General features: G+C 41.9%; 1 protein-coding gene across 2 annotated transcripts in view; it reads right to left on the bottom strand.

The window, feature by feature from the left end:
• The window catches only part of Hmox2 (heme oxygenase 2), a 37,283-nt gene that overhangs the window by 15,777 nt on the left and 3,479 nt on the right, over positions 1-18,027 (bottom strand). Inside the window, exon 1 of one of the 2 annotated variants that reach the window (XM_021185274.2) lies at positions 1,758-1,937. The exons of the other annotated variant lie outside the window; for it this stretch is intronic. The gene's annotated coding sequence lies outside the window, so the exon portion shown is untranslated. Of the gene's footprint in view, positions 1-1,757; positions 1,938-18,027 lie in introns of those variants that run through there. 2 annotated transcript variants of the gene reach the window in all.

Raw genomic sequence — 18,027 nt, 5'->3', positions numbered from 1 at the left:
ACTACCTAGCTAAAGCACTACCTAGCTAAAGCACTACCTAGCTAAAGCACTACCTAGCTAAAGCACTACCTAGCTAAAGTACTACCTAGCCACCAATGTCTATTCCCTCCTCACTTGGCCACTTCCTCCTCCTGAGGCTGACTACTAAGTCCCAGCTATCAAAGTACTGAAGTCCAGCAATGAGAACTTCCCTTTGGCTCACTTAATTAACATGCCCAGTTAAATTAAGCACAGGGTTTCCCCTTTACCTTTATAAACTGCCATTCGCCTATGGGCTACATCTGTGTCCTCTCTATCCAGAGGCAGTCTTTTGTCCCCCAAGACAAATATCCCTTCCCCCTCTCCCTTCTCCCTGTCCTCTATCTCCTGTCTTTGTCTCTTATTCCTTGCCCTCTGTCCCTCTAGGGCAAATAAATCTCTGTGCTGAGAACCTGGTCTTGGGGTGTCCTGAGCTGATAGTGGACCCTACAAGAATCACATATCAGGTTGGAGAGAGAGAAAGAATCAGCAATTAAGATGGCTCCAAAATGCACACCCAGCTCCCAGGTACTCTAGTAACACTAAAGAGCCTTAGAAGCTATTCTCCTGTAGGGCAAAACAGAGGACCATGGGCCATAAGCATGACAGATCTGGGTACTCCATCAGGCTAAAGCACTTTTCAGCAGTGTTCTACTGACTATAAAGAAACTAAAATCAATGGGCTGAAGAGATGGTTCACTAAAGCACTGGCTGCCCTTCCAGAGGACCCAGATTCAATTCCCAGCTCCCACCTGGCAGCTCACAACTGTCTGAAAGTCCACCTGGTACCCTCACATAGACATACATGCAGGCAGAATACCAATGCATATAAAAATAAATCTTTAAAAAGAGAGAGAGAGAGCAACAAAGCTAAAATGAAACAATCGCAGAGGCCTTGTGTTGTTTCCTTAATCTAATGAAGGAGGGGGGAAGGGGGACCAAAATTTGGCTGGGGCTATAGCTCAGCTGTATAGTGTTTGTCCAGCACAGACAGAGACCTGGGTTAAATCCCAAGCACTGAATAAACTGAAAATGTTGGTACAGCCCTGTAATCCTAGCACTCCAGAGGTAGAAGCAGGAAGACTTCAAGGACATTCTTGGCTACAAAGTAAATATGAGGCCAGCTTTGGCTACATGAAACACTGTGACAGTCAAGTTGGAACTAAATCTGAGTCATTCAGAATGCAAGAGATTCTTCCTGTGTCCCCAACTAGTTTTCACTGGTTCACACATGTGAGAGTTAGGGTAGTATTACCACACACTCCAGGCTACACAGAAACTGAGGTACAGGTGCCTGTATCACACTGCATTTATTCCTACAGGAAGGTAATAAACTCTAGTTTGTTTCAGAATGAAAAGCACAACCCTATGATTTCTGAAATATAAATACTTAAGCTTCCATTTTAAAAGTGAGCTGAGGACACAGCTTAGTGGGTAAAATCAATGAGGACCTGCATTCAGATTCACATGACCCACATAGAAACAGTGGCACATCTCTAGCCTCAGTTCTGAGGGTGAGGAGAAAGGCAGATCCCTGGAGCTCACTGACCAGGCAGCCTAGCCAAATCAATGAGCAACAAGTTTAGTGAGAGAACCTGTTTCAACAACTAAGGTGGAGAAGGACTGAGCAAAGTACCCAGTGTTGACCTCTAGCCTCCACATGCGCGCGCACACACACACACACACACACACACACACACACGACTAAGAGGTGCACTTCCTATCTCTCAAACACCTACCTTGGCTCATTCAAATTATACAATCCAAGATGACTGCTCCTAGGTAAGGCCAACTTTGTTAAGAGGGCAACCCAAGGTGGTCCCAAAGGGGGAGGTGGCACACCCCAACACTCTTGTGACTGGAGAGAAACAGCCAGACCTATCAAGCCTTGGTGGATAATAAAATTAGAGGCTCTGGAGGCATTCTTACACTAAAGAAGTCACAATAGGGTCTCCACATCTCTATAGCACTAGTTGCCATAGCAATCGAGAGCAACAGAAGATCTAGATACAAGAATCAGCCAGGAGTGGTGATTCCAAGAGAGGAGATCCAGGGATCTCAGTGTGTAAGCTGGGAGGTGGTGGTGAAGGCTTTTAATCCCAGCAGTTGGAAGACATACAAGCAGAGCTCTGTGAGTTTAAGGGAAGAAAAAAGAGCGAGAGCACAAGAGCAAGAGAACGAGAGAGAGAGAGAGAGAGAGAGAGAGAGAGAGAGAGAGAGAGGAGGGAGGGCAGGAGAGAGGGAGGGCAGGAGGAAAAGGAGAAAGGGAGAGAAGGAGGGAGGGGGAGAGAGAACCCATTTCTGGGTCTGTGTAGTGATAACTTAAAAATCTAAGCAGTCCTATCTGCTTCTGAAAATGTGTAATAATGGGGCTGGAGAGTGGTTAAAAGCACTTGCTCTCATTCCAGAAGACCTGGGTTCATTTCTCAGTACACACATGGTGGTTCACAACCATCTTTAACTCCAGTTCCAGGGGATCCAATACTCTATTCTGAATTCCTGTGGATGCCAGGAATGTAAATGGTACACATACATATATACATGCAAAACACACATAAAACTAAAAAAAATAAGAAATCTAATTTTAATTTTAAAAAAAGATTTTGTTGTTTGGAAATGGTAGGATAAGAGGAGTGAGGAAAAGTTCTGTAAAACCAACAACTACAAGCTAAGACTTTCATCAACTGGCACCTTCTACATTTCATCGTATATGCTTCCTAGGGGCTTACAGAGTATGGGAGTATTCCAAGACTTCCTAACAGTGACATTCCTCAACAAGATCAAGTAACTCCAATGGCTGCTTTATGTTTTATATAGCTTTGAATCTATAGTAGTAGAGAATAAAGCACAGCCTTTATTCTTTTATTATTTGTTCAAGAACAGCCTTGAGGGACTGTCAGGACTCAACTTTCATCTTACACTTTTTTTCCTACCTTAATGAGCAAAGCACCAGAAGTCTCTAGGAGTGAGGGTCTTCAACTGTGTTCTCATTAAATAACGGTTGATTTACATACAGACAACTATGTCCCATAGGAAGAGCCACACACTGGAGTATAGACTCATCAAGTTTTTTCTATGATAAAAAGCCTTTGGGGCTGGAGAGATGGTTCAGCAATTAAGAGCACATACTGTTCTTAGTGAGAAACTGAATTCAAACACTCTATGTTGGGTGGTGATTCACAACTACCAGAAACTAGCAACTATCAGTAACTCCAGTAACTCTAACTCCTGGGATCTGACACCCTCTTCTGGCTCTGCAGGCACCACACAAATACATTCAGATGTATACAAATATAATTAAAAATAAAATGCTGGGCAGTGGTGGTGTGAGCCTTAACCTCAGCACTTAAGAAGCAGAAGCAGGGGTTGGGGATTAAGCTCAGTGGTAGAGCCCTTGCCTAGCAAGCGCAAGGCCCTGGGTTCGGTCCTCAGCTCTGGGGGAAAAAAAAAAAAAAGCAGCAGAAGCAGATAAATCTCTCTGAGTTTGAGGCCAACTTGGACTACAGAGTAAGTCCCGGGACAGCTAGGAGTACACAGAGAAATCGTGTGTGTGTGTGTGTGTGAAAAAGACTGTTAGATGCTGGTCAATATACAGGAATGTACTTTAATGCAATCAAACTTTATTTTTGCTGAGGATTGAAATCAGAACCGTATGTATATAAGACAAGCATCCTATCAAATGATCTATATCTTCAATCAATTTTTTTTGTTGTTTTTTTTTTTTTTTTTTTTTTCCAGACAGGGTTTTTTTTTGTAGCCTTGGCTGCCCTGGAACTCACTCTGTAGACCAGGCTGGCCTCGAACTCAGAAATCCGCCTGCCTCTGCCTCCTGAGTGCTGGGGTTAAAGTCGGGCACTACCACGCCCAGCTCCTCAATCAAATTTCTAAGATAAATTCACAATCATTCACTGTTAGCAAAAAGTTACCTGTATCATACCTCACATAATTATATTTAAAAGGCAAAAAATAATAGTGACACAGTGATTACTTAGCAGAACTTTCCACGAGATTTCTAGAAAAACTTTCTAGACACTTTGGCTCCTCAATGATACTCCCTAGGATTGAGAGGAAGAAGAAACAGGCTGCTACCATGCATTTACTTAATTTACACCAGATATTTCTGAGTTGTGTTATTTTATTAACTAGTGGATTCCCAGAACATCATCTTTCCAACCCAAAGTCATTTGCTATTTACGTGAATGTTGTATATGACTATTAGTTTAGATACATATTTTAGTATTTGTATCATATTACATTATCCTATGGCCTGAAGATGGAATCTCTCCATCTGAATGTTTCTAGAAAATGAGTTCAACAAATCTAGCAACAGGCATATGCCCAGACATCTTCCTGCATAGCAGTCTACCATGTGTGCTATTACAACAAACAAGAGGTTGAAATGAGGTACTGAGTGATGAGCTCTAGAGTCTCAACAATAGTAAGCACTCAATAAAAGCTAACTGAAATCAGTCAACAGAGAAGCCTGCTGGCTACACGGGACAAGAGGCATCACATGGATGTAGCTGTAGTTAAAGCACAAGCTTTCATTGCTCACAATTAGAAGCAAACCCTGGTTCTGTCATGTACAAGCTTATGTGACAAAACATAAGACAGGAACATGTAAGCTGGGCAGTAGTGGCACATGTGTTTAACCCCAGCACTTGGGAGGCAGAGGCAGGCGGATTTCTGAGTTCGAGGCCAGCCTGGTCTACAGAGTAAGTTCCAGAACAGCCAGGGCTACACAGAGAAATCCTGTCTCAAAAAAAAAAAAAAAAAAAAAAAAGGAAAAGAAAAGAAAAAAGACAGGAAAATCTACTTATTTTAATTTCTCTGAGTTTCTACTCTCTGTAGTAACAATTCTGCAAGGTAGTATGAGAAAATAAATGAGTCTGAAACTGTCAAAACTGAAGAGGATGATTACAGGCATACACTCATACAGCTGTAATCCCAAAACTCAGAATGCTCAAACAGAAAGACAGGAGTCAGGTGGAGAGATTCTGTCTCAAAATAACATGCTGGATGTGGTGAGGTGATGCACAGGTGTAATCACAGCAGTCAGGAAGCTGAAGCAAGAGGATTGCCACAAATCTGGTGCCAGCCTGGTTTACATAGTGTGTTCTAGGTCAGACGGGCCACATAGTAAGACCCTATCTCAAAAAACATCAAACAAAAAATGGGGGATATAGCCAGGTGGTGATGGTACACATCTTTTGATGCTAATACTTGAGAGGCAGAGGCAGGAGGACCTCTGTGAGTTTGAGGCCAGCTGGTCTAATAAACCAAACTCCAGGACAGCCCTGAATACACAGAGAAAACCCTGTCTGGGGTGGGGGCCAGGGAGTGGTCGTGCAAGAAAGATCTTTAATATCAAGACCCGGACTCTGGCTAACGCCCAATGAGAAGGCTTATGCATTCCACATACGTTGTCATCCTTAAATCTCTTTCAATCCCAGCCCCAGGTTACACTTTTAACAATTTAAACAAAGACAGGAAACTCAAGTCTGGCTACTTGGACAGATGGGATATTTGCACAGCAAAGATATCACCAGAATTGTATATTGATATTGCCAGAATTATATCTTTTTTAAAAAATAATCAATTAGTACTCTTAACCATGGAGACATCTCTCTAGCTCCCAGACTTATTTCTTAAGTACACCAGTGGGAAGGAAGGAAGGAAGGAAGGAAAGAAGGAAGGAAGGGAGGGAGGGAGGGAGGGACGGACGGACGGAGGGAACCTAACCAAACCAGTATTGTTCTTTGTGGAGTCATTGCCAGGTCTATCTTGCCCACTTAACAGAATTACAGTTTTCCTAATAAGAGCTTGAGGAACTTTAAGGCAGAACAGGACTCAATTATGGTTGTAGCCCTGAGCTGGCCCCCTGAACTACCCTTGAGCATGATATGAGGATGGACCTAGTGGTTGGTTTTAAGTCAGAAACCTTCAATTATGTAACAAAGTTTTCTAACAGTTTCTAACAAACCTAGTAGGTACACTAGAGTGTTCAACTAAATTCTACTTTGTATAGTTTAATATTTCCTAAGCCACTGGGCTTTTGTTTGTTTGTTTTTAGATAGGGTATCTCTATTTAACCACCCTGGCTGTCCTGAACTTACTATGTAGACCAGGCTGGCCTCAAATACACAGACATCCGACTGCCTCTGCCTCCTGAAACATGCACCTGGCTCATAAGCAAGTTTATTAGTAAATCCTTTATAACATCAATTTTACTACTTCAAGTTTCTTCTGCATCATCATTTTATGATGCATAAACATAATAAAGAATTTGTTGGATGAATGGTTTCTAGAATTGAGGTATTCTTTTTTTTTTTTTTTTTTTGGTTTTTTGAGACAGGGTTTCTCTGTATAGCTCTGGCTGTCCTGGAACTCACTTTGTAGAGCAGGCTGGGCTCGAACTCAGAAATCCACCTGCCTCTGCCTCCCAAGTGCTGGGATTAAAGGCGTGTGCCACCACGCCGGCAAATTGAGGTATTCTTAAGCAGGGCGTGGTGATATACCCCTTTAGTCCCAGCACTCAGGAGGCAGAAACAGGTGGATCTCTGTAAATTCAAAGCCAGCCTGGTCTTCAAAGCAAGTTCAGGACAGTCAGGGCTGGTAATACTTAAAACCCTGTCTCTAAAAACCCATAAAATTTTTTTCAAAAAAAGGAAAGAGAAACTGAGGCATGCTCAAAGAGCTGAAGACAAGACAATGAACGAATAACAAGATGAATCTCAGGGGGACTAGAGAGATGTGGCTCAGCAGTTAAGAACAATTGCTGCTCTTCCAGAGTTTCCTAGCACTCAAGTAAGGCCTGCCTATAACTCCTGTTCCAGTGAATCCAACATACTCTTCTGGCTTCTGTGGCCATCTGCACAGATAATCATACACAGACACACAGAGAGAGACAGAGAGAGACAGAGACAGAGAGAAACTTACATACATACAAATAAAATATAATTACAGAAATAAAGAAAATAGCTATGTAGTTAATGACAGGATATCACTCTACAGAGCAGTATTTTTATAGCGGAAACTACTAGTAGGGGTAAGACTGGCCTTGAGAGAGCATCAAGCATGTGGTGCTTTCTGTTCACTCTTTAGAGGGTCACATTGTTTTAGATAGGCCCCCTCACTTTCCATGGATGGGCACAGTGCAACCACAACCATCCATCTTTGAATTCTGTAAGGTCTTGGAAAGTCTGAGAGCCCTGAGTGACCTCTGTGGTTTTGTTTTGTTTAGGCAGTACTAGGGAACAAACCCAGAGCTTCAGAGCATAATAAGTAAGCCTTCCACAAAGCAAGTTAAATCTCCGCCTCACCTTTTAAAGATAAATAAATATATAACTGAGAATACAATTCAATAGTAGAATGCTTGCCTAGCAGAGTTGAGAGATGGTTCAGTGGGTAAAGTTCCTGCTGTGCAAGCATGAAGATTTAAAATTTCCCAGTACCCACATAAAAACTGGGCATGGTGGCATGCACCTGTAACCCTAGTAGGGTATGGGGCAAGATGCAACAGTAGGAAGATTCTAGACTCAGTGACAAGACAATCTAGTTCAAACTGCAAACCCTGGGTTTAGTGAAGCCCTGCCTGTCTCAAAACTCCAAGTGGAAAGCAATCTAAGGAAGCTACCTGAAGGGAGGGAGAGGAGACGGGAGGGAAAAGGGGAGCAGGATCAGGTATGAGGGGAAAACAGGAGAGAAACCCAAAGAGCCAGAAGAATGAATGGAAATATGTGGCTGCCTGGGTGGGGAGTTGGGGGAACCTCTAGAAAGTCCCAGAGATGTGGAATGTGAGAGGATCCAAGGACTCACTGGGGGTGACCTTAGCCAAAATTGCTCAACAGTGAGGAGATGGATCCTGAAGAGACCACCTCCTACAGTTAGACAAGGCTCCTAGTGGAGGGACAGGGACACCAACCCACCTTCAAAATTTCTGGCCCAGAATTGTTCCCATCTAAAAGAAATGGGACAAAAAGGGAGCAGAGACTGAAGAAATGGCTGATCAGTGACTGGCTCAACTTGGGATCCATCCTATGGGCAAGCACCATACCCTGACACTACTACTGATGCCATGTTGTGCTTGCAGACAGGAGACTAGTATGGCTGTCTTCTGAGAGGCTCTACCAGCAGTTGACTGAGACAGATGCAGATATTTACAGCCAACCATTAGACTGAGGTCAAGACCCCTGTGGGAGAGTTAGATGAAGGATTGAAAGAGCTGAAGAGGATGGCAATCCCACAGGAAGACCAACAATGTCAACCAACCTGGACCTCTGGGAGCATCCAGAGACTGAGCCACCAACCAGAAAGCATACATGAGCTAGTCCTAGCTCCTCCCCTCCATATGTAGCAGAGGGCTGCCTTATCTGGCCTCAGTGGGAGAGAATCCTGATGCCCCAGGAAAGGGGATTGGGGGAGGCACCCTCTCAGAGGTGAAGGGGAAGAGGGTTGGGGTGAAAAACACTGGGAGGGGGCAACATTTTCAATGTAAATAAATAAAATAATTTAAATTTTAAAAAAATTAAATAAAAGAAGCTATCTGAAGTTGACCTTTGGCCTTCACATAGACAAACAAACACTGGCAAACATACCCACACATACATAATATACAGACATATACCAAAAAAAAAAAAAAAGAAAAGACAGGGTCTTACTACATAGCTCTCTGGCTGTCCTGGAACTCAGTGTGTAAAACAGGCTGACCTTGAACTCAAAGAGATGCCCTCCTCTGCCTCCCAAGTGCTGGGGTTAAAGGCATATACCACAAAAGTAATAATAATAATAATAGTAATAATCATAATAGGGCTCCCAGAGAGTTAAGAAACAGAGGCAAAGGTAGAGGCAAATTGTTGAAGTTTGGCCCTGGTTCTTCCTTCCAGCCTCATGCTCCCAGAAATAAAACTCAGACTCAAAATATATTTACAAATACCTTGGCCATATAGCTAGGCTCTTCTCTGAATAAACATAACTTAAAATATCCCATGTTTTCTAACCTACATTCTGCCACATGGCTGGTTATCTGTGCAAAGGTACCATGCATCCATCTCATCACATCTTCCCAACAAATTTCCCACCTCTTCCTCTACCAGAATTCTTTCTCCTCTCAATTTCCCACCTTCTATTTCTTGCCTAAGCCATAGAGCACAGGCATTTTAATGGATAGGTGATGCATCCATACAATACATAAGATGTTTTCTCTTTAGTCCAATAAAAGGTTCTTTGTCTGGTCTACACAATAAAGTCAGAGTGGGACCCTCTGATGATAGATTCAGCTACTTGCAAATGACACTCTAAACTTCAGAATGACACATTTATAAATTAAAGATAGTATGTAGGCTTTTAAGAATAAGTATAAATATCCTTAATAATTTTAAAAAATAAATATAGCCAGGCGTGGTGGCACACGCCTTCAATCCCAGCACTTGGGAGGCAGAGGCAGGCGGATTTCTGAGTTCGAAGCCAGCCTGGCTACAGAGTGAGTTCCAAGATAGCCAGGACTACACAGAGAAACCCTGTCTCAAAAAACCAATCAATCAATCAATCAATAAATAAATACACATCAATCTCTTTTGTCTGTTTGGTTTTTATTTTGTTTTTGTTTCTGTTTTTTTTGTGATTTTTGTATTTTTATTTTTTTACTTATTAGGTATTTTCTTCATTTACATTTCCAATGCTATCCCAAAAGGCCCCCATACCCCCCACACACACACTGCCCTGCCCACCCCACCCACATCAATCTTGAATTATAAAAAGAGAAGGGGGGATATAGACGTATTTATCCACAGAGATACTCATCTCCAATGACGGGAGAAAGAAATGGGAATTGATATGTTATCAAGGGTACATAAATAGTAAATAAACTCAGGTCTTTGATCTCAATACTTGGAAGACAAAGGCAGGAACACAGGTTCTTTGTGAGTTCGAGGTCAGTTCGAGGTCAGTCTAATCTATAGAGCAAATCCAAGTCAGCCCAAGCTACGCAGAAACACCCTGTCTCAATAAAACAACTGTTTTAATTGTTTTAAATTACAGCAGTTGTAAGTTCTACAGTTGTGATGGTATTACAAACTCTCTACGAAATAGGTCAAAATAAAGCAGACCAAGATAGAAAAGGGGCTACTAAATTGGATTAACCTATACTCTGAATGACTTTAGACTGCCAGACAAAGGATATGCTATTTTGGGAGACAGGCTCTAAGTTTATGTTAAAAGGTAAGAAGAAAGGCTCTGGAATCTTTCCAAAGTAATAAGAATCAGATTTGATAGGGGTCTCGGCTACAGACAGGAAGAAAAAAAATCAAGAAGACCAAACAGGATAGGTAACATGATTTGCTGAACCCTCTACATGGGAACAGCCCTGAAACTGGCTAAGACATAAAAATGTCTCTAGCCAGAACTTCAGCTATACATAGCCAATGGGTCTTATTGGCTACATAGTCCTCAGGATTCATCGTGCTATCCTTTCAGATAGCTTGAATAGAGATTTATATTGTAGTTTGGTTATATAATCAAACTAACCTCTAAAAAAAAGGCAGTTGTCTTTTTCACCTGTTCAAACTAAGAGCAGAAAAATCATCCTTAATTGATATGTGCACCCTGCACATTCCATTCAGATGTCTTTATAGAACTGTGTATATTGCTTCTAAGATTTATATATTACAGAATGGAAGACCAAGAGGGTAGCCCTGACAGAACTCACTCTCAGGGTTGCTGAGATGCTGAAACCCGCTGTTCCAGCTCCCTGATTGATCCTGCCTCAAACTGATGAAGTTTCCAGAGACTTGCTTTTAGAACAGCTTCACCAAGGACTGCTGATCCCAGATGCCCAGGAATGGAAGCTCATTGGCTAAATGCTCAGGCTATCAAGATACCTCAGTAGCATGGAGAACTCCAGGTGTTGTGCTACACCACCCAGTGCCCATGGTTCTCTAGGATCAGAAGTTCCAATCAGGACTTCAGTTAAGCTCTGAACTTTCTCAAAGTATGGAGACTGGACAACAAATGATACCAGCTAGCTTTATTTATTTATTTATTTATTTATTTATTTATTTATGGAGACAGGGTTTGTTTGTTTGTTTGTTTGTTTGTTTGTTTTTGGAGACAGGGTTTCTCTGTGTAGCCCTGGCTGTCCTGGAACTCACTCTGTAGACCAGGCTGGCCCCAAACTAAGAAATCTGCCTGTCTCTGCCTCCCGAGTGCTGGGATTAAAGGCGTGTGCCACCACGCCTGGCTAGCTTTCTTTTGACTTAGCCATTTTTCCAATTTCCTTTTGGGAACCCAAACAGGAATTCTTCACCCCAATTCAGCAGGAAGCAATTATAAGGCTGCCTTAGTCCCAGTCCCTTAAGTTAGGGTGGATGGTTATAGTCATTTTATGATTTATAGATATGTTGTCATTTAGGGATGACTGCAAATAATAATGGTAATGGACAGGGAGAAAACAAAATAGGGAGCTTAGACTCAGGAATTTCTATCTTCCTTTCCTCTTCTCTATCCTTTCCTAGGTAAGGATCTTAGATTTTACTGCTGAACACACATAATGACCACGGCAACGCTTAACAACATTTAACTGGGCTGGCTTACAGTTTCAGAGGGTCAGTTGTTTCAGAGGGCAGTGTCCAGGTAGGCATGGCATAGGAGGAGTTGAGAGTTCAACATTTTGTCCAAAGGCAAATAGGAGAAGACTGGCATCCTCAGGAAGCTAGGAGGAAGCTCTCAAAGCCCACACCCACAGTGACACACTTCCTCCAACAAGGCCACACCTACCACAAGGCCACACCTCCAAATAGTGCCACTTCCTAGGCCAAGCATATTCAAACCACCAGAGTAAGGGAAAAACGGGTTGAGAAGAAAATTGAGAATATAGAAATATAAGAAACTAGACAAATAGGAGTAGACTATTAAATCTACTCTTAAACTAAAAATATTTTATAGACATAATCTAACATTGATAAGAGATCTTTATATTTTGATGCAGTACTGAGGATATCTTTTGTTACACTGGCACAAAAGTTTGTATATTGATACAAGTTTAAGGTTTTCATTGGTTAAAATCTTTGTATATTGATACAAAATTTAAGATTAATTTTGTTACAACATAATATATGCATGTTTCAACTCCTTTTTTTTTTTTTTTTTTTTTGAGACAGGGTTTCTGTGTATAGCTCTGGCTGTCCTGGAACTCACTTTGTAGAGCAGGCTGGCCTCGAACTCAGAAATCCACCTGCCTCTGCCTCCCAAGTGCTGGGATTAAAGGCGTGCGCCACCACACCCGGCTTTTCAACTCTTGTGATTATATGTACCATATGTATGTATGCCTGGTGACCTCAGAGGTCAAAAGAGAGAGTTAGATCCTGGAACTAGAGTTGTAAATGTTGTGAACCACCAGTGGGTACCAGGGATTGAACCTTGGTCCTCTGCAAGAGCATTTCATGATCCTTTTTTTTTTTTTTAAGATTTATTTATTTTATTTATATCAGTACACTGTAGCTGCCTTTAAACACACCAAAAGAGGGCATTGGATTCCATTACAGATGGTTGTGAGCCACCATGTGTTTGCTGGGAATTGATCTCAGGACCTCTGGAAGAGCAGCCAGTGCTCTTAACCACTGAGCCATCTCTCCAGGCCCAGGAGCAATTCTTTTACAATCATGGCAACAAATGCTTCTCAGACTCCATCAGAAATTCCTTGTTGTCTAGTTCAGTTTAAGGAAACAAATCCTTGTATCCTCTCAGTTGTCCTGAGAGTCTGCACTTCACAGCAGCACCTTTTTACATTTGTTCCTTCAAGAAAGGAGCTAACCACTAGAAGGTAAAACCAATACAACTATACAACCAATTCACATACTATAGTTTAAAACACCACACCAAGGCCCTAGTTATCAACACAAAGAAAAAAATAATCAATGACTACCATTTGCTGAAAAGCAAAAGACAAAAGTCTGAGTCTGGATGTAGTTCAGTTGGAATAGTGTCTAACAGGTAGAAAGATACAGTTGTCCACTTCTGAATATGAGAAGGAAGGCTATTTGCCAGAAATAACCCTTTGTCATTCTTCATTGTGCTGAGAATCAGATGAAGGATTCCAGGTCAAATCGATTATTTTATACAGAAAAAGAAGTTTCCTGTTCCATCTGTAACCAAGAATAGATCTCCATAAAGTTAACCTATACACCCAAAATTTCAGGCTAAGAACCCTCTTTTAGGGGGCTGGAAAGGTGTGGCTCAGAGGTTAAGACTCTCTTAGCCTCTTCCAGAGGTCCTGAGTTCAATTCCCAGCAACCACACGGTAGCTCACAACCATCTATAATGGGATCCAATGCCCTCTTCTGATGTGTTTGAAGACAGCTACAGTGTACTCATATATACATAAAAAATAAATTTTTTTTTAAAAACCCTGTTTTAGAAATTTATGAGTGACACTTTCTGAGCATGAGACTTGCACTACAACTGGGGACTTGTCTAAAGCTTTCTCCTCTTTGGACTCCTTCCTGCTTTCCTTTTCCTTTTACCTGACCTACTGTGGGTTTGGTTCTAGTTCTCCAACTTTTCAATCTTTCAGCTCTTTAACTTTCCTGACTCCTCAAAACACTGATCATCAGGAGGATAATGATAAATCTTACAGCAATTGTACTGTTCTGGGTTTTCCAAGATGAGAACAGTTCCTAGTAAGAATAACAGTTCCTAGTAAGTAATAATAATAAGATTTTTGATGTCTTTAGTATAACTTCACTTGGCACAGCTTAGAGATTGAATACACACTTCCCAAACGGGTTCACTTTTTTTGTTGTTGTTTTTGTTTTTCGAGACAGGGTTTCTCTGTATAGTCCTGGCTGTCCTGGAACTTACTTTGTAGACCAGGCTGGCCTCGAACTCAGAAATCTGCCTGCCTCTGCCTCCGGAGTGCTGGGATTAAAGGCAAGCGCCACCACGCCCCTCAACAGGTTCACATTTCTGCTCCGCTATCCTCATACCACTCGGCATATGTACTTAACATGTCAACTCCTTTACAATTTGGAAATATATGCCAGTGTGATACTGAGATTTTTAAGAGATACATAGTTCCTTTAGTCCTTACAGAGAATGACATAAGAATCCTTAGTTCTGCCGGGCGTGGTGGCGCACGCCTTTAATCCCAGCACTCGGGAGGCAGAGGCAGGCGGATTTCTGAGTTCGAGGCCAGCCTGGTCTACAAAGTGAGCTCCAGGACAGCCAGAGCTATAAAGAGAAACCCTGTCTTGAAAAACCAAAAAAAAAAAAAACCAAAAAAAAAAAAAAAAGAATCCTTAGTTCTGACTGGATATAGTGGTACACGCCTTTAATCTCAACACTTGGGAAGCAGAGGCAGGTGGATCTCTGTGAGTTTGGAGGTAGCTGCTTCAAAAGCAAAACAAAACAATAAACCAACAACAAAAAATTCCACCCTGGTTCTAATACTTGGTTTTAAATCATAGTCTGTCACAGAGCTGCTGAATTCGTAAGTTTCCCAGATAGAAGAAGAGTCTGTTATTCTAATGCAGTGTTTCTGCTTGTGCTCTGGGATAGCTTCAGAGCTGTCTAGTGAAAATAACCAATGTATTAAAGAGGACACTTTCAGTCCTAATCTCAGACCTCTTCTGGAGAGAAAAGAGGTAAAAGTTGAAATGATATAACAATGGTTAATGATATAACCAATCATATACACAGAAAAATTCAAAGAGCCAAGACAGACTAGCTACTAGAAAGAATAGGCTGAGATTTCAGAAAGACACTCAAAGCCACTGCCTACATCTCACCCATCTAGTTGTTCACCCATATCGTTTTATGTGTTTACATGTGCATATAAGTGCATATATACATGTAAGTGTATGTGAAGGCCAGAGGTTGATATCATCTGTCTTCTTCAATTGCTTCTATACCTTTAAAAAAAAAAATGACAGGATCTCTCCCACAGCCTGAAACTTATAGATATGGCCAGACTGGTTGGCCAGCCAACTCCGGCAATCTACCTATATCCAGCAGTCTTCAGATGTGTGCTGCCCCAAGAACTCGCTCACTCACCCTTCCCTCCCTCCCTCCCTTAAGATATGTGTGTCTGTATGTCAGTCTGTATGTATACAAGCATGCAAGTATTGGTGGAGGCCAAATATAGGCATTGTATCACATGGAATTTGAGCTACAAGGAGTTGTGAACCATCCATGCTGGGAACATAATTCTAGTCCTCTCCAAGAGAACCAAGTTATCTTCTTAGGCACCTCTCTAACCCCTACACCAGCTTTTTACATGCATGTTGGGGATCAGAAATCAGGCATTTATGGCAAACACTTTACTGACTCAGTGCCCCCCCCCCATTTTAGAAGAAATTAAAAACAAATGTTTTAGAGGGGCCACAGTAATAGCTTCCAGAAGAAACCAGCAAATCAAGGATCTATGAGGGGAATTATACTATTTGAGCAAGTGCTGCTACATACTATCAACAAATACACTCTTCAGCTAGAAGGGGGCTGGAGAGATGGCTCAGTGGTTAAGAGCATTGGCTGATCTTCTAGAGAGCCTGGGTTCAATTGCCAGCACCCACATGGCAGTCCACAACTGTAACTCCAGTTCCAGAGGCTCAGATACTCTCACACAGACATACACACATACAAAACACCAATGCACGTAAAATAAAAATTAAAAAAAAAAAAAAGCAAAGAGGGCTTAGGATGTTGTTTTGGATTTCAAATAGCTTTCAAATAAGTGTGATAGGAAAAGTAAAAATATAACATGTAACAGGGTGCAACATTCTACACATGCTAGCTATACAACATAGATAACAGTACCATGGAGATTCTAGGTTTGACAGAGTAGCTCTAATTTCAAATATACTACCCATCAATTCCTTCAGTTCACCTGTATGCTTAGGTCATCATGTTTGTCAGAAAAATATAATTATAATAACTACTTTAGAGACAAGCCAGACAACTAGATTAACTAACAACATATGCTTTAAAAAGTACTAATATAGTACTTTTAATAGATAAAAAGTAGCTGGGCAGTGGTGGCACACGCCTTTAATAACCCCAGCATTTGGGAGGGAGAGGCGGATTGCTGAGTTCAAGGCCAGCCTGGTCTACAGAGTGAGTTCCAGGACAGCCAGGGCTACACAGAGAAACCCTGTCTTGAAAAAACAACAACAAAAAACCCAACCAACCAAACAAAAAAGATAAAAAGTACTAATAAGTCACAAATTGGACACTTGCTTGTAACCCCCACATGCAAAATGCTCAGGAGGGTCAACATAAATTCAAAGTGAACCTGGACCTACAAAATGAGTACCTGCCAAAGAGAGAGAGAGAGAGAGAGAGAGAATGAAAAAGAAAGAAAAGAGTAGTTTGGACTCTCAGGTAAATGAATACAAACTACAGTACAACCAGTGTCTCTTAAAACTAAGAAAATCTCAGGGGGAAAAAAAAGCAAAAGCTGGGAGTATTCAAGGCAAGCTAGGGACAAGACAGCAGGCTCATTATTCTGTTCTTCCCTAAAGCCCTTTTAAAGTTACTGAGAACTATGTCAATAATTAGGTTCATGATACTCCTGGGAAGGAAACAAAAGCCATTCCTGAGACAAAACTTAATTTTCCCCTAGGCAGAAAGAGGGTAACATCTGCTTGGTTGGCCTCTTGCACACAAACTGAGAACACAGCTAACAGTACTGACAATTACCCTGTCGTCCTCTTTTGCCATGTAGCCCATTAACTTCTAAGTCTTCCAGTTCATTCCCTTCTCTGCTCAGTCTGGGCTTTATTCCAAAGGACTAATCAAGAATCAAATTCTTGGGGCCGGGCGTGGTGGCGCACGCCTTTAATCCCAGCACTTGGGAGGCAGAGGCAGGTGGATTTCTGAGTTCGAGGCCAGCCTGGTCTACAAAGTGAGCTCCAGGACAGCCAGGGCTATACAGAGAAACCCTGTCTCGAAAAAACCAAAAAAAAAAAAAAAAAAAATCAAATTCTTTTTAGTTTGTTTGTTTTTCCAGACAGGGTTTCTCTTATAGCCCTGGCTATCCTAGAACTCACTTTGTAGACCAGGCTGGCCTCGAACTCAGAAATCTGCCTGCCTCTGCCTTCCAAGTGCTGGGATTAAAGGCGTGCGCCACCACGCCAGGCAAGAATCAAATTCTAGCTGGATGTTGGTAATACACACTTTTTAATCCCAGTACTTGAGGGGCAGAGGCAGGCAGTTCTCAAGACTTTTGAGGCCAGCATAGCTTGCAGAGAGTTCCAGGACAGCCATGGCTACACAGAGAACTACCACCCTCTTCCTCCCCCCCACCCCCCCACCCCCCACCCCCGCAACAAAAAAAGGAATCAAATCCTAAAAACCACAGATTCCCAGTCCCAATCTCAGAATTACCAAATAGATGGTTTTAGTAATCCCCATCTTAAATAAATAAGCAGTATTTAAAGGTTCCAAAGACTGGGAACTCACCAAGCATTAGTAACCACTTTTGTGGCTATAAAAACTAAAGCCTGGGCTAGGAATGGTAGTGCAAACAATCCCCGCACTAGAAAAGCAGAAGATGAAGATCCTGGTGAGTTCAGGTTAACATACAAGCACATTGAGAGAGACCCTGTGTCAAAGAAGGAAAAGAAATTTTTTATTCCAATATTTAGGAGGCAGAAGATCCCTTCAATCTTAATATATGGAGTTCCAGGCCAGTCAGGTAAGACTGTCTTTAAAAAGAACAGCAGCTGGAGAGATGGCTCCATGGGTAAAAACACTTGCTTTTGAAGACCCAGGTTCAGGATCTGTAAGCCACATGGTAGCTTACATCCATTCATAATTCTAGATCCAAGGGACCTTCAGGTACTTGGTGCACATATAGTACACAACTTAACATGCTGGCAAAACACTCATAAGTAAAAAATAATCTAAAAAAATTAAGAATAAGCCGGGCGTGGTGGCGCACGCCTTTAATCCCAGCACTCGGGAGGCAGAGGCAGGCGGATTTCTGAGTTCGAGGCCAGCCTGGTCTACAAAGTGAGT

This window comes from Mus caroli, chromosome 16 (assembly GCF_900094665.2).
Source record: "Mus caroli chromosome 16, CAROLI_EIJ_v1.1, whole genome shotgun sequence".
NCBI lineage: Eukaryota > Metazoa > Chordata > Mammalia > Rodentia > Muridae > Mus > Mus caroli.
Note: the sequence above shows the minus strand (reverse complement) of the source record. Positions and strands in the feature narration are given on the sequence as shown.